Below are 19,800 nucleotides of genomic sequence, written 5' to 3'. Positions count from 1 at the left end.
GCAGAAGATTTGGCGACATTCATGGCACTGCCAGCGGCAGCCCCATAACGGGTAATCAATTCGAGGACATCCCGAATCTCAGAGCCGGAGCGAATGAGGAGGAGGAGGTCATCAGCATATGCCCGACAGCGAAAAGTGTGTCGGCGTAGGGTGAGGCCAGAGAGCTTGGTCGTCAAGCCCCCAATAAGGGGCTCAAGGGCAATAGCATACAGGAGGGTAGAGAGGGGGCACCCCTGCCGTATCGAACGGCAGATAGGTACCGGCCCTGCTATACGTCCATTGACTTGGACACGTGAACTGGCACTGGCGTAAAGACGCCGGATGACGTCGAGAAACGGAGGGGGGATGCCCATTCGGGCGGCCACCGAAAACAGGAAACGATGACGCACTTTATCGAAGGCGTTGTCGAAGTCTATAGCGACGACCGCTGCCCGGAGCCGGCAGGCCGCCGCTATCGCAATTAAGTCGCGGCATTCTCCTGTGGCAGTCTGTATGTTAATCTGTCCGCCAGGCGTCGTTTGCTCTGGCGAGAGGATATGAGGGAGTGTAGTTCGGAGCCGCATCGCCAGTAAGCGCGCGAAAATCTTGTAATCGGCATTGAGGAGGGTGAGCGGTCTATAACTCGTGACCATCGAACCACGGGCTGGTTTGTGGACTGGTATAATGATGCCCTCAGCAAAGGCGGGTGGGATTGCTTGGTCAGACGTCATCAGTTCTTGATACATAGTCGTCCACCGTGGGGCCATGAGGTCCCGAAAAGTACGGTAAAACTCAATCGGTAAGCCGTCAATGCCGGGCGATCTGTTGACTGCCCCCTTGGCGATTGCGTTGTTGACGTCGTCTAGCGTGACCGCCACTGTCAAACCATCCGCCTCCGTGTGGGGGAGGGTGTGCGTGACGTAATTCAAAATGGAGTCGTCTGCTGCAGTTTCAGCGTCGTCATCACTGTAAGTACGACGGTAGTGCTCGACGAATGTGCGGACGATGTCATTCTGAGTGGTCACCTGCGTTCCATGAGGCGTGGTCAGAGTGCTGATGATCTGCCGACGACGCCTTCGTTTGTCGGACACTATATCATGCATGGATGGAATTTCTAAATCCGCGCGATCGTGGCGCCGCGTTCGTATCACGACCCCTTGCAGTTTCCGGCGTGCCAGCGCAATTATCTTCGCCTTAGTGCTGTGCCGTTCCAACTGGTTGTCGGGGGTTGGCGGTTGAGCATCCAGATCTCGGAGAACCGCGTAATAGAAGTCAACAGTGGTGCGATGCCAGTCGGCCATGTCCTTCCCGTACCTCATCAGTGTCCTCCGGATCGCCGGCTTGGCGCAGTCCAACCACCATGTCAATGTCGAGTGGTAGCGGGGAAGGCGTCGTTCGCAGGCTGTCCACGTTTCAGTGACTTGTTGGCGACACGCCAGGTCATGCAAGTGTGAGGTATTGAGTTTCCATGGCGCACGGCTGCGCCATACTGATTGCGGCGGAAGGAGGACCGTACAGATGTAAGCGCAATGGTCGGAAAAGGCCAGCGGCCAGCGTTCGGCGCCCCGTATCGCAGATCTAAGAGTTTGTGAGACATATATCCTATCAAGTCGGCTTGCGGAATGACTGGTAAGAAAGGTATGGCCAGAAAGGTCGCCGTGTTGTACTTCCCAGGTATCGTGAAGTAGGAGGTCTCGCACCACTATACGTAGCTCCTGGCATGTAGTATAGTGGGGAATCTGATCTTTAGGATGCAGAACGCAGTTAAAGTCACCTCCTAGTAGGCAATGGTCATAACGCCCTAAAAACAAGGGAGCGATTTCCTCGGAATAAAACTGGGCTCTTTCATGCCGTCGGTCGGTGCCTGAGGGAGCGTAGACATTAACGATGCGTGTCCCCATGGCAGTGAGTGCCATGCCCCGAGCTGAGGGAAGGAAGGCGACATCGGTCACAGAAATCCCGTGGCGGACGTAGATGGCCACCCCGCGGCCCATAGGATCACCCGCGGAGGCGTGGGCGGTATAGCCATTGATATCCGGGAGACTAGCCAAGTGAACTTCCTGCAGAAGGGCGAAATCAATATCCGAAGCCCAGAACATCTCCTGCATAAGGCGGATTTTCACCCTGGAACGGATGTTGTTGGTGTTGATGGTTGCTATCCGGTAGGCCTGGTGTCGGATTGCTGGAGGCTGGTCCACTCCGCCGTCCGCGCAAGGGTGTGGGCGTCGCAGCGGAACGTTATCCCGCTGGCCCGCAGGGGAGTCTGGGGAGAGTACGATTAGTGGTGCGGCCGTGACGGCGCAGGGTCCCGTAACGGCTCCTGCTCCGTGACCTCCTCCTCGTGCCACGCCGTGGAAGCGGAAACTGGTGTATCGTCCATTTTGTCTGCAGAAGATGTTGTAATTGTGCGTGGTGTAGTGTCGCCTGTGGGACGTTCATGATTTAGTTCAGCGTCAGGACGGGGCGCAGGCACACCGAGAGATGTCTCCGCGCTCATTACGTCTTCGTCAGCAGTAGCGGGTTCTGAGGCCTCGTGCTGGTCGACGGTTACGTCCTCCTCGACTTGTAACGTCTCCTCTTGGCCGGAAACGGTGCGACGCCTTCGCTTGCGACGTTTCGGGGAACGTTGTTTCCTTGTGCGACCCTCCGTGTCCGACGACGGAAGGGAGTCGCGTCGTTCTGGCAGAAAGGCTGCTGTAGGAACGATGAGCGAGTCGATCTCCATCGTGTTTCCGAGATCAGGGTCAGCGTCTGGTTGCGCCGGCATCTTCGGAGCGGCGTCAATGGGCGGCCGAGGCGGCGGGTCGTCCGAGGCGCTCTCCGTCGGTGTCTGGTCGGGCTCGTTGGTGGCGTCGTTTGTGGTGACCGGGCGACGTTGCAAAGTGGTAGGAGAAGCTAGAGCAGCGGCATAGGTCACCGGTAGCACTGTAGGTTGCGACGTGGGTGTTTCTTCGGCAGCTGGAAGTTGCGTAATACGCCGTTGTAGGCATTCGGATCTAAGGTGGCCTTCCTTGCCGCACCCGGAACAGGTCCGAGGCTGGCCATCGTATATAATTATGGCACGGCATCCGCCGATCTGTAAGTAGGACGGGACGTGGCTTCGGAGATCGATGGTGACCTGTCGGACCCCGTTTAGGACAGGATACGTCCGAAACTGTGTCCACTTCTCCGCAGTGTGGCCGTGGACTGTGCCGTATGGGCGTAGTGCCGCGACGACTTCCTCAGCTGGAAGTTCGAATGGCAATTCGAAAATGCGTATCGTTCGCATACCTAAGCCTGCGTGGTCGACGGTTACCTCCCCCACATTGCCATCAGCGTGACAGAAGCGGAGCCCCTGTTTGGTCTCACGTAATATGCGTTCGCACGCCGCGTCGTTAATGATTTTCACGTAGACCGTGCTGCTCACGATGGACAAATGTATGCCGATAATATCGGTCGCTGGGATCTTCACTTCCTCTCGCAGAAAACGCTCCACCTCGAGTGCTTTGGGTCGGGCATAATCGTTGCAGAAAGTAAATCGGAGTGTTGATTTACGGTAACGGTTCGCCATGGATCGTACAAAGTAAGCCGGCACTTAAGCAACGGCCGTCAGAAAGTAAACAAGGCGAGCTCGCGCGCCGCACGAAGTCAACACGTACGCGTCCGCTCTGTTGCCCTGCCGAAGGCAGACTGGTCACTCAGCTACCGGGGGCGGACGGCAGTGGAAGGTAGCAAAACGAATACTTAAGTTTCAGATTTCACGTTTATGAAACCGTTCACGCAGGAGAATCGTACAAACATACCGTCGTTTGCCCATCAAACGGATCTCCCATATGTAAGGCATAATGCCGGCCGGTATGGCCGAGCGGTTCTAGGCGCTATAGTCCTGAACCGCGCTGCTGCTGGGGTCGCAGGTTCGAATGCTGCCTCGGGCATGGATGTGTGTGATCTCCTTAGGTTAGTTAGGTTAAAGTAGTTCTAAGTTCTAGGGGACTGATGACCTCAGCAGTCATTTGAACCATTTTTTAAGGCATAATAACAAGCATACCTGGCGCAGAGAAACAACTGAAAGATCTGAGAACGAGTAAGTCACAAGTCACGAGGTGGTATCCCAGTTCGCTTTTACAAGCAGTAGTCTATGGCACTGCCCCCCCCCCCCCCCCAATCCACCCTTACCTAGCTTGCATTTATCGCGAAGCTCTGGCTCAGTTCAGAGTGCCAAACCACTGAAAAAAAGCGCAGTTATAAGAAGGGCAAATTGACGCACACGCAGAATTACAGACCAACATCCTAGCACCACTTTGCTTTAGAATACTTGAACATATTCTCAGTTCGAATATAATAAATTTTCCTGAGACGGAGAAGTTGATGTCTCCGAATCAGCTTGGTTCCAGAAAGCATCGTTCGTGCGAAACTCGGCCTGCACTTTTCTCACATGATATACTGCAAACTACGAATTGAGGGGAACAGGCAAATACCATATTTCTCGATTTCCGGAAAGCGTTTTATAAGCTGCCGCTCTGCAGGCTGTTAAAGACGATACGAGCATATGAAATAGGTTCTCAGATATGTTTGTGACTCGAAGACTTCTTATGTTATGACTTCACTTGATTCCTTTTGCTTCGATGCGGAGCATAGGGCACATTTATAGCTCTCCATCCGACCCTGTTCGTTGATATCTTCTTGATGTCACTCCAGGAGTGGCCAACGGCTGCCACCTCAGCTACAGCAGTCCTGCACCAGGTCGACTTCGGTCTGTCTCTCCTCCTCGCTCCTTGTGGGTTCCATTCTAAAGCCTGCTTTGGAATATGTTGCGGGCCTCTTCTCAGGGTGCGTCCAATCCATCTCCATTTCCTTTCTTATACGGCTGTCTCGACTTTCCGTTGTTGGGTGCGTTGCCATAGTTCTTAGTTTGAGATAACATTTGGCCAGTGTACTCCCAGTACAATCCTCAAACATTTATTGATGAAGGTTTGTACTCTTGTTTTAATTTATGATGTCACCTTCCACGTCTCACACCCGTAAAAGAGAACAGATTTACATTTGAGTCAAAGATTTTAAGCTTCAACAATATTTCACTAGATGTCCATACTGGTCGCAGCTGGGTAAAGGCCCGTTTCATCTTTTTGATCCTACTTTCGACGTCTTCTGTCGCCCCTCCACTTTTGGAAACAATACTTCCCAGATAACAAAACCTCTCCACCTGCTCAATCTTCTCTTCTTTCATGGCTAGTGCATTATTGTTCTTACTCTTCATCCTAAGCTCTTTAGTCTTAGCCGTGTTTATTTTTAATCCAACTCTGCGAGCTTCTGTTTCCAATTCCTTAAGCTTCTCACTCACATCCTTGAAAGTGTGGGACAGAAGGCATATGTCTTATCTTATAAAACCCACTATTTTGTGCTCGACGATAAGTAAGTGTTCATCAGAGACAAGGGTATCGCCGACAGCGATCCAGTGAAGTATGATAGGAGTTCTGTTATTTCCTGTGTACATAAATGATCTGGTGGAAAGGGTGGGCAGCAGTGTGCGGTTGTTTCCTGATGATGTTCTGGTGTATGGGAAGGTGTCAAAGTTGAGTGACTCTAGGAGGATACAAGGTGACTTAGACAAAATTTGTAGTTGGTGTGATGAACTGCAGCGAACTCTAAATGTAGAAAAATGTAAGTTAATGAGGATGAGTAGGAAAAACAGACACGTCACGTCGTTTAAATTGTTGGGCGTAACGTTACAAAGCGATATGCAATGGAATGAAGATATGAGGATTCTGATAGGGAAGGCAATTGGTCGTCTTCGGTTTATTGGGAGAATTTTAGGAAAGCGTGAAGACGACCGCATATAGGACGCTACTGCGAACTACTCTTTACTACTGCTAGAGTTTTTGGGATCCGCACGAGGTCGGATTAAGGGAGGACATCGAAGAAATTCAGAGGCGGGCTGCTAGATTTGTTAACAGTAGGTTCGAACAACGTGCAAGTGTTACGGAGATGTTTGGGGAACTCAGATGGGTATCTCTAGAGGGAAGGCGATGTTCTTTTCGAGGAAAAATATTGAGAAAATTTAGAAAACCGGCATTTAAAGCTGACTGCAGAACGATTGTATTTCCGCCAACACATTAGCGCCTAAGTACCGCGAGGATAAGATACTAAAAATTAGGGCTTCTACGGTGGCATCATATAGACAGTCGATTCTCCCTCTCTCTATTAGTGGAACACAGGGTAGCCTCCGCGATGCGCCGTACGATGGCTTGCAGAGTGTGTATGTAGATCTGCCTAAATATCTCATTCTCAAATCGGAAACTGACGCAGCTATACAATCTACTCTCTTGAATACTTGATCAGACCGAACAAGCACCGGAATGGAAGTGTAAACCAATATCGAGAGTGACGTTCGCAATTCTGGTACGGCAAACGAAGCAGTAATAAGAGGCACCAGTTTCAATACGGGACGACGGAATTTCGCAGCGTATCCGAAATACGCAAGAGAAAGCGCAGAGGCCTGGAGTGCAATGTGTTTGAGAGTGGGCGCCTCCAGCCCAGAGCGGCGGAGTCGATGTCGGGATTAGCCGCGCCACTCTGCGTGCCTCTGGGGGACGCCAGCAGATGGCTCTGCCCGCTGCCGCCCTTAATAATGAAGCCGCTAATTCTGGCGGCAATTGCTTTAAGCTGGACGCGCGAGCCGCCCGCATCCGGGCTGCGAGTATGAGCGCCTATCGGAACCGACCGTTAGTATTCAGCTGCTAATTACTGCCGCCGGCCGGAAACAATGTGTGCCCCATTACGCGCCGTGGGCCGCAGATTAGACAGTAATAGCAGCCAGAGCCAATATTTTTCTTTCTCTTTCGATTCCGTTCCAGGGGGGAGGTAGGGGTTTTGGGATCCATTCACGATGAAACTGCATGACGGTTCAACACTTGTGGGAGTACCCCCAACCTGCCAACCTGTGCAAAAGTGCGAAAGTGCGCCACAGGTGCGCACACCTCTGTCAAAGCGGAACAGCGACATGTGTGACTAGACACGTATGCCAAGTGAACGGCGACTGTTTCGCCGCCTTGTCTATGCGGTACCAGGAGGACAGAAGCACACTCAATCTTGCTTCCATCTGGCGACTGTAGCCTTACGTGATGAAACGCCCGGTTAAATCCGCAGGACAGAACAGGTAGTTGGAATTGTGGGAAGGGGCCAAAAATGAGCGGCTGTCAGTTACATTCGAACGCACATAACTGTATTTAGTTGCCCAAACATTACAGCGCGAATTCCCGACCTTAAAAATGGTTCAAATGGCTCTGAGCACTATGGGACTCGACTTCTGAGGTCAACAGTCCCCTAGAACTTAGAACCACTTAAACCTAACTAACCTAAGGACAGCACACACATCCATGCCCGAGGCAGGATTCGAACTTGCGACCGTAGCGGTCGCTCGGTTCCAGACTGTAGCGTCTAGAACCGCTCGGCCACCCCGGCCGGCCCCCGAACTTAACTATCGACTGAATATGTCACAGAATCTTATGGCTTAAGGGCACAACCTCTTTAATTTTTAAAACGGCTGAACTCCCATGATTTAGAAACACAACTACAATAATTTTTATAAGGCAGAAGGCCCAAAGCTCTATCCTTAAATAATTTTTAAAAAAGGAAGCTGAAGGAGCGTGATTTAAAACACAACTACAGTAAATTTTCAAAAGGCAGAAAGCGCAAGGTTATATCCTTAAATAATATTTCAGATGAGGCTGAAGGCCTAAACAATCTAAGACTTAACAAGAAAGGAATTTTAATTTTAAGATGGCTGAAGGCCCATTATTGAAAAACACAACTACACTAAATTTTCAAAAGGCAGAAGGCCCATTAATTAAAACCCATCTAAAAGCATACAAATTCAAACCATTGGATATGAGCCATTAGAATACATAATCAAACATCAATAAAAAAAGGCAGTACAGCCAGCGGCGCTCAGAAATTTCCGGGGGTCGGTCTGAACTAGAAATATTAACGTTCGCTTAGGGGAGACAGGTAGTCGGCCCAACTATATCCGATTCGCCGGCAACCCAACCAAGAGACAGTCAACAGACCCACCGACAAGACGACTTGCTTTCCACCCGAGCAGTACACAAGGAACTCCAGTGGCAAAACGTAAAAGGCGTCAGCCGCCCACAACCAAGTATGCATAAGCTGTCAAAACTACACACAGGTGCTGGACAGCGACAACACGGTGAGGAAAGGACACTGCCTGAATTTTTCGTCAGCGGCCAGGGCAGGTAACCGGAACGCTAACAGTCACAAGGCAGAAAATTCCGCTGGTGCACTTAATACAGTTAAACTCCACCGGATGGTGGGCAAAGTTTCGCCAACTCGAACAGTCGCTTTTGCTCATGGGAATACCCCCAACAGCCAACCATGAAAACCAACGGCACAATGTGAACAGACTGGCTTCGGTAATTGAATCACTACTCAACTTTGATCCCCTGGGTCGGTGAACCATGAACCTAGTAGCAATCGGAACAGCTCCCACACACTCCGATACTGCGTAAAGACCGCCAGCGGGCCCGGCCCACTGCGCCGCGCGAAGGTTTCCTAGATGATTCACACCAACCGACCGACTGCCGCACACCGGCTAGCCGGAAACTATAAGCAACAGACCAAAGATAGTACAAGGTGCGAATATCGATACACACCGCTGCTGCCAGACGTAGAAATAGGAAGTACCACGTCGTAACCGCAATAACGACGGGAAACCAAACAGAGAGTAACAGTCAAGGTTTAAACCAACGCATAAGCCGGGGTCAGAACAGCTCACGTGAGACATAGAAACGGCGAGCATTGCAAAAAAGCAAAGAACAGGAGATCTATGTTCTCAGTCATTTAAACACGACTGGCAACTGCAATTCTTCTTTACAGCAGTAGCTGAAAAATCGCAGTGGTTGTGCTGTGTCGTCCGAACAAGACACAGTCAGGGCAAAAGCACCACAGGCGCAAAGGTGCGAGCTGTTGCCGGTGCCGTAGAGACTCGCCGCTGGCTCGAATTCCACCAGCGCCACGGGCGGCGATGAGGAGGAAGGTATCGACTTCGCCTCGGCCAACTGCAGGCCGAGTACAATGCGCCAATGACCGGACGACAACCGACAGAGGTCTACTCGGAAGACAGAAGAGCAGCTCTCGCCCTCTTGGTTATAGATCATCGTCCAGGGCTGACAGACAGGGAATGTCGTTAAGTGAACTTTTGGAGGTGAACAGACAGTTGTGGTAGATCGTATTTGCTATGTACTGTGAAAATTACCTACGATTATTTACACTTAGCCATTGAGGGCCTATTTTGTGTTATACAGGGTGATTCAAAAAGAATACCACAACTTCAAAAATGTGTATTTAATGAAAGAAACATAATATAACCTTCTGTTATACATCATTACAAAGAGTATTTAAAAAGGTTTTTTTTACTCAAAAACAAGTTCAGAGGTGTTCAATATGGCCCCCTCCAGACACTCGAGCAATATCAACCCGATACTGCAACTCGTTCCACACTCTCTGTAGCATATCAGGCGTAACAGTTTGGATAGCTGCTGTTATTTCTAGTTTCAAATCATCAATGGTGGCTGGGAGAGGTGGCCGAAACACCATATCCTTAACATACCCCCATAAGAAAAAATCGCAGGGGGTAAGATCAGGGCTTCTTGGAGGCCAGTGATGAAGTGCTCTGTCACGGGCTGCCTGGCGGCCGATCCATCGCCTCGGGTAGTTGACGTTCAGGTAGTTACGGACAGATAAGTGCCAATGTGGTGGCGCTCCATCCTGCTGAAATATGAATTGTTGTGCTTCTTGTTCGAGCTGAGGGAACAGCCAATTCTCTAACATCTCCAGATACTGTAGTCCAGTTACAGTAGCACCTTCGAAGAAAAAGGGACCAAAAACTTTATTGGCTGAAATGGCACAGAAAACGTTCACCTTAGGCGAGTCACGTTCATACTGAGTTGTTTACCGCGGATTCTCAGTGCCCCATATACAGACATTGTGACGGTTGACTTTCCCGTTAGTGTGGAAAGTTGCTTCATCACTAAACACAATCATTGAAACGAAAGATTCATCTGTTTCCATTTGAGCAAGGATAAAATCACAGAAATCGATTCTTTTAATCTTATCAGCTGCAGACAGTGCTTGAACCAATTTCAGACGATAAGGTTTCATAACTAACCTTTTTCGTAGGACTCTCCATACAGTTGATTGTGGCGGTCGCCATCTTAGCATCAACTGACGCTGACACCTAGTCAACAGCGCCTCAAGCGAACAAATGTACAACTAAATGAAACTTTATAGCTCCCTTAATTCGCCGACAGATAGTGCTTAGCTCTGCCTTTTGTCGTTGCAGTGTTTTAAATTCCTAAAGTTGTGGTATTCTTTTTGAATCACCCTGTATTACGTACAGTGTTGCAGACTTCATTATTCGACGAGTCACAAAGATAAGTAAGCCTTTTTAACTCATTTGTGTGACTTTGTTACTAATTTGTTGGAGTATTGTAGAACCTTCGCTCTCCTATCCCTTTACCTGACCGTGGGCCATAGCCGTGTAGTAGTGGCAGGAAGAAATTGTCCTAGCGGTGTACTGCACCAAAGGCCGTTTCACGAACTCACAAACTCGGTCTACCGTAACAACAATGGCAACTCGGCCTCCACAGCAGTAGCGACGAGGACTTTACCAAACTGACGAGCCGACCGCTGTGGCCGAGCTGTTCTAGGCGCTTCAATCCGGAACCGCGCTGCTGCTACGGTCACAGGTTCGAATCCTGCCTCGGGCTTGGATGTGTGTGATGTCCATAGGTTAGTTAGGTTTAAGTAGTTCTAAGTCTAGGGGAACTGATGACCTCAGAAGTTAAGTCCCATAGTGCTTAAAGGCATTTGAACAGAACTCATGACGTGGGTTTACAAACGTTTGCTGTGCCGCCGAATAATATGCGGTCAGCGCAAATTCACGATTGAAAAACACTACAACTCATTTCAAAAAGACGAGTGTAGTGTACTGAACAGTGAAGAACGCCAAGCCAAATGAAGAGACCCCTATGAAAATGAATGAGGCACATCAAGAGCGTTTTAATGTAAGTCATAGTAGTTGATACCTCTGGAACTCTCAGTTTCTTATGTTTCATTCGTCTCTCTTTTATTGTGCAACTTACTGTTCTCAATTTTCTAGAACGACAATCACAGTCATCTGTGCTACAAACGAGTTTAAAAACCGCGTTAAGAAAAGCAAGATCCGGGAAACCGTCTTCCGAAGGGGTGTTTGTCTCCTTGATGCTGCACAACATTTGTGTCGCTTGAACGTTAGTAGGTTTCAAGACACCGGCCTTTCCAAAAAGTGACATGACCTATAAGTGGTATCTCTGTTGATCCATCATGGAGAGGGGACATCAGCAGGTCAAATAATTATCAATGAAATTTGCCAGCAGGCATGTAATTGAGATGTTATTTTATTTTATTTTATTTTGACTGCCAGTTTCGGTATTCCACCATGCCAACTTCAGGCCCCATATGCATCTCTTGAAAATAAACGATTTTGTCGTATAGTGCTATATATTCCTGGACGTCGTGAATTCAGAACCGTTCCCCAAGTGCTTCATTCGAAGACTTGATAGTTGCTATGAAGTCTTCGAATGAAGGACTTGGGGAGAAGATTTTGAATTCACGACATCCAGGAATATAAGGTACTGTACGACAATGTCGTTTATTTTCGAGAGATGCATACGGGGCCTGAAGATGGCATTGTGGAATGCCGAAACTGATAGTCAAAGTAAAATAAAATAACACCTCAATTACACGGCTGTTGGCGAATTTCATTGATAATTCTAAGTGTTATGGTCGGCAATGAGCCCAGACAGTTAGTAAACAAGGCTAAGGACTTTGTTGCTTTCTCTGTTGCGTTAGATGAAGCAACAGACCTTACAGATACAGATCACATAGTGATACACATATGAGGAGTCGATGACGCTCTACATGTAACAGAGGAAATTTTGGGTTTAGTGACTTTGAAAGTGATTACGATCGGTGTAGAAGTTCTCTAAGCTGTGGAGGAAGAGATTGATAGTATCGATATGGATTGGAATAGGCTAATCTCGCTGACCACTGTTGTAACACCTGCAATGAGTCGCCAACAAAGAGGACTCGTAGCACTGATGCGCAAAAAGCTAGGGCGCACAGACGAGACGTACGGCATTCACTGCATTCTACATCGAGAGGCGCTTTGTGCAAAATCAGTGTGCGTAGTGTAAACTATAGGAAAACACATGGGCATATGCATGGCCAGTTTGGGAAGTTCTTGGAGGAATTAGTTGAGGAGTACGTCGACATACCTTACTATACTGGCCCAGTCTAGATAAAATGCTGAAAAGATTACTTTAATTTACGTTTGGCCTTAATACATTTCTTACGTGAGAAGGGAAAGAATGAACCGAAACTAGAAGCCCCTTGCTGCATATCAGACGGTGCGTTCCTCGTCGACATTACGTATAATGTGAACAGCCTGAATGTCGGTTTGTAAGGTGAAAATACACTCCTGGAAATGGAAAAAAGAACACATTGACACCGGTGTGTCAGACCCACCATACTTGCTCCTGACACTGCGAGAGGGCTGTACAAGCAATGATCACACGCACGGCACAGCGGACACACCAGGAACCGCGGTGTTGGCCGTCGAATGGCGCTAGCTGCGCAGCATTTGTGCACCGCCGCCGTCAGTGTCAGCCAATTTGCCGTGGCATACGGAGCTCCATCGCAGTCTTTAACACTGGTAGCATGCCGCAACAGCGTGGACGTGAACCGTATGTGCAGTTGACGGACTTTGAGCGAGGGCGTATAGTGGGCATGCGGGAGGCCGGGTGGACGTACCGCCGAATTGCTCAACACGTGGGGCGTGAGGTCTCCACAGTACATCGATGTTGTCGCCAGTGGTCGGCGGAAGGTGCACGTGCCCGTCGACCTGGGACCGGACCGCAGCGACGCACGGATGCACGCCAAGACCGTAGGATCCTACGCAGTGCCGTAGGGGACCGCACCGCCACTTCCCAGCAAATTAGGGATACTGTTGCTCCTGGGGTATCGGCGAGGACCATTCGCAACCGTCTCCATAAAGCTGGGCTACGGTCCCGCACACCGTTAGGCCGTCTTCCGCTCACGCCCCAACATCGTGCAGTCCGCCTCCAGTGGTGTCGCGACAGGCGTGAATGGAGGGACGAATGGAGACGTGTCGTCTTCAGCGATGAGAGTCGCTTCTGCCTTGGTGCCAATGATGGTCGTATGCGTGTTTGGCGCCGTGCAGGTGAGCGCCACAATCAGGACTGCATACGACCGAGGCACACAGGGCCAACACCCGGCATCATGGTGTGGGGAGCGATCTCCTACACTGGCCGTACACCACTGGTGATCGTCGAGGGGACACTGAATAGTGCACGGTACATCCAAACCGTCATCGAACCCATCGTTCTACCATTCCTAGACCTGCAAGGGAACTTGCTGTTCCAACATGACAATGCACGTCCGCATGTATCCCGTGCCACCCAGCGTGCTCTAGAAGGTGTAAGTCAACTACCCTGGCCAGCAAGATCTCCGGATCTGTCCCCCATTGAGCATGTTTGGGACTGGATGAAGCGTCGTCTCACGCGTTCTGCACGTCCAGCACGAACGCTGGTCCAACTGAGGCGCCAGGTGGAAATGGCATGGCAAGCCGTTCCACAGGACTACATCCAGCATCTCTACGATCGTCTCCATGGGAGAATAGCAGCCTGCATTGCTGCGAAAGGTGGATATACACTGTACTAGTGCCGACATTGTGCATGCTCTGTTGCCTGTGTCTATGTGCCTGTGGTTCTGTCAGTGTGATCATGTGATGTATCTGACCACAGGAATGTGTCAATAAAGTTTCCCCTTCCTGGGACAATGAATTCACGGTGTTCTTATTTCAATTTCCAGGAGTGTAATTTAATTCCTGACATGTTGGAAGAAAGAAATACTTTTGAAAGGAAATTGCTCTTTGGGAGAGCCAGCTATTGTCTGAAAACACTGCACATTTTCCCACCATTGGTTTGGGCCACGAAAGTGTTAGATTTCAAGAATACTTGTCAAGAATTGCAAAAATTAAAGAGTAATTTCGAGCACGATTAGTAGATGTTTCGAGGGTGTTTCCTATCAAAATGGCTCTGAGCACTATGCGACTTAACTTCTGAGGTCATCAGTCGCCTAGAACTTAGAACTAATTAAACCTAACTAACCTAAGGACATCACACACATCCATGCCCGAGGCAGGATTCGAACATGCGACCGTAGCGGTCGCTCGGCTCCAGACTGTATGTCTCCTATCATTGTTTGCTTAGCATGGCCGTTCTCAGCATCAATTGAAGATGCTCCGAATCATTTCTTTCTCTTTCTTAGTCCGCAACTCGTGGTCGTGCAGTTGCGTTCTCGCTTCTCGCTTCCCGCGCCCGGGTTCCCGCGTTCGATTCCCGGCGGGGTCAGGGATTTTCTCTGCCTCGTGATGACGGGGTGTTGTGTGATGTCCTTAGGTTAGTTAGGTTTAAGTAGTTCTAAGTTCTCGGGGACTGATGACCAAAGATGTAAAGTCACATAGTGCTCAGAGTCATTTTTGTCTCTTTCTTATTTAAAACTGATATTTACTAATTATGCCTCGTCCTGCTCCATGTTACTGTGCGTGTCACGAAGGTAGCAGGTAGGCATCGGGGTGTTCTTCCTACACGTAAAATGAGAAACGCCACGACTCGTGGAAAAGATGCACTCATTCCTAGAACTACCACTAAGGGATGCAATGTTCATGAAAACTGGCTCTGACCGCGGAGTGAACCGCAAATGGTACGGGAAGAGCATTTCGCCCTCAATAGCAATTACTGGCGGACACGTCCAGAGGGTAAGGTAGCTGGCAGGCAAGCGAGCGACGCACTGTTGCGGCTGCTACCTCGCCGACCCTCGCACATACCTTACGTAACGGTACCCGGTCCTCCCATTGGCGCGTCTGTGGCAGAAAATGGGCGTCTCTCACTCAGAGATACCGTGCTGGCGTCCCTAGCTCAGAGTACTGGCGTGGGAGCGAGCCACAAGTGCGGCGGAGTAGTTTACGCAACAGATCATGCTACAGCCTGAGTTTAAGTTAACAATGATGGAAGTACACTACTGGCCATTAATATTGCTACACCAAGAAGAAATGCGGATGATAAACGGGTATTCATTGGACAAATATATTATACTAGAACTGACATGCGATTACATTTTCACGCAATTTGGGTGCATACATGCTGAGAAATCAGTACCCAGAACAACCACCTTTGGCCGTAATAGCCTGGGGACAGAGTCAAACAGAGCTTGGATGGCGTGTACAGGTACAGTTGCCCATGCAGCTTCAACACGAAAACACAGTTCATCAAGAGTAGTGACTGGCGAATTGTGACGAGCCAGTTGCTCGGCCACCACTGACAGACGTTTTCAATTGGTGATAGATCTGGAGAATGTGCTGGCCAGGGCAGCAGTCGAACATTTTCTGTATCCAGAAAGGCCCGTACACGACCTGCAGCATGCGGTCGTGCATTATCCTGCTGAAATGCAGGGTTCCGCAGGGATCGAATGAAGAGTAGAGCCACGGGTCGTAACACATCTGAAATGTAACGTCCACTGTTCAAAGTGCCGTCAATGCGAACAAGAGGTGACAGAGACTTGTAACCAATGGCACCCCATACCGTCACGACGGGTGAAACGCCAGTATGGCGATGACGAATACACGCTTCCAATGTGCGTTCACCACGTTGTCGCCAAACACGGATGCGACCATCATGATGCTGTAAACAGAGCCTGGATTCGTCTGAAAAAAAATGACGTTTTGCCATTCGTGCACCCAGGTTCGTCGTTGAGTACACCATCGCAGGCGCTCCTGTCTGTGATGCAGCATCAAGGGCAACCGCAGTCATGGTCTCCGAGATGATAGTCCATGCTGCTGCAAACGTCGTCAAACTTTCGTGAAGATGGTTGTTGTCTTGCAGACGTCCTCATCTGTTGACTCAGGGATCGAGAAGTAGCTGCACGATCCGTTACAGCCATGCGGATAAGATGCCCGTCGTCTCGACTGCTAGTGATACGAGGCCGTTGGGATCCAGCACGGCGTTCCGTATTACCCTCCTGAACCCACCGAGTCCATATTCTGCTAACAGTCATTGGATCTGGACCAACGCGTGCAGCGATAAACCGCAATCGCGATAGGCTACAATCCGACCTTTATCAAATTCGGAAACGTGATGGTACGGATTTCTCCTCCTTACACTAGTCATCACAACAGTGTTTCACCAGGCAACGCCGGTCAACTGCTGTTTCTGTATGAGAAATCGGTTGTAAACTTTCCTCATGTCAGCACGTTGTAGGTGTCGGCACCGGCGCCTACCTAGTGTGAATGCTCTGAAAAGCTAATCATTTGCATATCACAGCATCTTCATCTTGTCGGTTAAATTTCGTGTCTGTAGCACGTCATCTTCGTGGTGTAGCAATTTTAATGGCCAGTAGTGTAGAATACCATGTATATTGCATAGAGGAACACAGTTATCTGAAAAATTGTATTAAACCACTTGTTCAAGGTGCACTTACAAGCTTAAAAATTGTCGTTTAATTGTTGAGAGACGTGTTTGATATCCTTGCCATGAAGGGTATTTAGGTACCTAACGTGGGCGTAAAACCAGTCCGGCATATTTATGCAGCATTTGTTTTTATATTTTGTTTTGTAGCTGTGACATTTGTTGACAGGACAATGGAATAACATGATACCTTCCACGATTGCATAGCACATGGTGTAGAGCACGAGAGTGCCCCAGGCACAGTGTATCCCAGCTACTGCGTAAAGCGAAGCGGCGACATCTGTGCTTAGTGACACACTAAATGGGCGGTGACTGTTCCGCTTCCCTGTTTACAAGTCGGGTAATTGTGCACACTGTGCCCAGGAAGCTGCACATGAGCAACAGCTCCGCACGTGTGCAGCATTTCGGGGCTGCCCCGCTCTAGCAAGTGGAGCCTTACGCCGTCGTCACGCGGCAGGTAGCATTCAAAGTGCAACGTGCTGACTTAATCTCCACTGCGCTGCTGGATGCTCGGAGACGATCCGTCTTGTGCATACCGCACACGTACCTCAACGCGCTATAGGCGACCGCAACGCGTTCCAGCGGAAATTGCGGCTACAGGTGGTGCGCGCGAACTGCACAGGACGACGAGTTCTCGAAATGGACTGGCTTCCACAGTTTCAATCTGGCCTCGCTCGCGACGGAGCAGCTGACGTCAACTTGTACAGTAAAACCAATCGCGCGAGAGACAGCGCCCTCATTACGCTGGACGTACTGTTTATGTGATTTCAGCATAGGAATTACGCAGCCAAACGGTTGCAGAGAACTGTTTGGTACATTGATCTACGTTTCGACACCTCTAAGGATGTCTTCATCAGGATGAAATTTTGAGAAACCGTAAAATTACATTGCTAGAAAGCAATGATCTGATGTTTTTCCCAAGCTAGGCGCACGTGCCAAAGACGGGAGAGTGTATTTTATTTTTTGACTTGAGTTTATCTGATCCTAATTCTGACCATTGCTTTCTCGCAGTGTAATTTTATGGTTTCTCAAAAATCCATTCTGATGAAGACATCCTTAGAGGCGTCGAAACCTAGGTCAATATACCAAATAGTTATTTGCAACCCGTTGGCTGTGTGATTCCTATGTTGAAACCAATGTACGGTTGTTGAGAAACAGCCGTGTTTGGAGCTGTGTTGATGAGATTTGCCTATGCAGGCGACTTCTGCATTGTATAGCACCAGTTTACTGGCTCGTAAATCACACACTTTGATTACGATTGTAAGATGTTTATATATATATATATATATATATATATATATATATATATATATATATATATATATATATAAAATTACAAGACAAAAAGGAAAGTTCCATATCCAATTGGTAAGGACATCAGCTTACAGAAGTGCTATTAAAATAGAGCAATACACATAAGATAAAAATTGGTTCTTTATTTTCATTTTTTTATAGCCCTAACATTATTCTTACTTGATCGCTGTCTCGATTCAGCAGAAGAACCTTTAGATCACGTGAAACACCAGACTTGAAAGAAGAAAGTCCTAATATCTTACTGCAAGTAGTGCACTTATATTTATATAACACCGAATACTGCAGAATATCGCCAACCGCGACATAATCGCGTATACAAACAGTCATCCAATACTGTCAAATGCTTTTTTATTCCAGTCTCTGATCACAATATCAATTCTTTAGACGATGACCGGTTTCAGTCCGTATTGACTATCCTCAGATCTTTTTTATACCATGTCCTAAAGTGATACGGCCATAATGGCATCGTTAAAACATAATCAGCACAGCGTCGTCACATAGATCTATAATAAGGTGTAGAATAGGCCACATCGTCCACATAGTGATTATTGCAACTGAGTTTTTAGAAAACGGGAATATCAATAAAATATTCATAGCAGATGTGAACCAGCTTCACACCTCTTCATAACTCTGCATCTCTATTTGTTGCACTACGCTATAGTTCCGTAATACATAGCCGATGTTACCGCCTCCTGAAGACTTATTCGCGGATTATGTTGTTACCTGACAGTTACTTAGAACAATCGTACCAACAACAGCGCGTATTGATGGATCTTTAATGTTCCGATGCCTTGAAATAGCATACTTTCGTCACACGCAAGTTATAATGTGAAAACATCCAAATGCAAAGATTCCTCAACCATTAATATGAAGTTACCCGTCGTTTTATTACAACGACGCGTTTTCTCAGGGTGTTGCTGCTCTGGAACGGCGTATATTCATAGAATGTAAACTACAATGTAAAACCCACCAGATATGAGTTTCACCTGAAATCCAACAAAATACTGAAAAGAGATAGTAAGAGATATGGCCTGCATGTTACATGTGTCTTTCTACCATCTCATGGTCTATGTTCAAATGTGCGTTTAGAAAATCTGACGTGCTTGAGCTTGCTCTGAACCTTCAGAAAGGGTTCCGAGGCACTCTTCTTCCATGCTATGACGTTAGAAACTCGTCGTGCTTATCGTCCACGTTCGGACGCACAATCCGTGAAGACGGTATTAGTACTGAGATTCCGTTCCGTGCCTCCTCTAAAACGTCGTACTCGATTCTACCTACTTCTGTGAATCAGGCTCAACGGCCTATTGCAAGTCTTTCAATTGGACACCACTGTGGCAACTTGGTCTCCATAGCCTGGCCCGGTAATCTTACTGAGTAAAGGAAACCTACAGTTTGACTTTTAATCCGATCCACGTGTCATTCCTGACGAATCTTCACACCATTGAGAGGTATAGGCTGTGTTAAAGGCAGACTGATACGAGGGTTGTAACTTAAATAGTGGCAACTATTTACTCACAGCCGATACAAAAGAGTTACATGTTTGCACCTGTTACTGTCCTTCAAAGTAGTCACCAGCGTTGTGTAAAACCCGTTGCCAGCGATGTGGAAGGCGTATTATACCGTTAGCAGAGCCTGTTCTGGTGATGGTGCGAATGGAGCCGTCTAAAGATATGCTGATTCTCGTGTACTATTCTGATGGTGTTATCCTAATGCATTACGTTCCTCCACGACAGACCGTCAGTGCACAGTATTACCTGTCGTTTTTGGAGCATCACCTTCGTCCAGCTTGACGAAAGAAGCGGCGACACTTTCTGCGCAACCCACCCATCATTTTGCACGACAATGCGCTGGCGCATACAGCGCGAGCTGTGGCTGCTCTGTTCGGTCGATGGCACTGGGAAGTACTGTACCATCCACCAAACTCCTC

Source organism: Schistocerca cancellata, chromosome 3, assembly GCF_023864275.1.
Source record: "Schistocerca cancellata isolate TAMUIC-IGC-003103 chromosome 3, iqSchCanc2.1, whole genome shotgun sequence".
NCBI classification, from domain to species: Eukaryota; Metazoa; Arthropoda; class Insecta; order Orthoptera; family Acrididae; genus Schistocerca; species Schistocerca cancellata.
The sequence above is the reverse complement of the archived record's forward strand: the minus strand, read 5'-3'. Positions refer to the sequence as shown.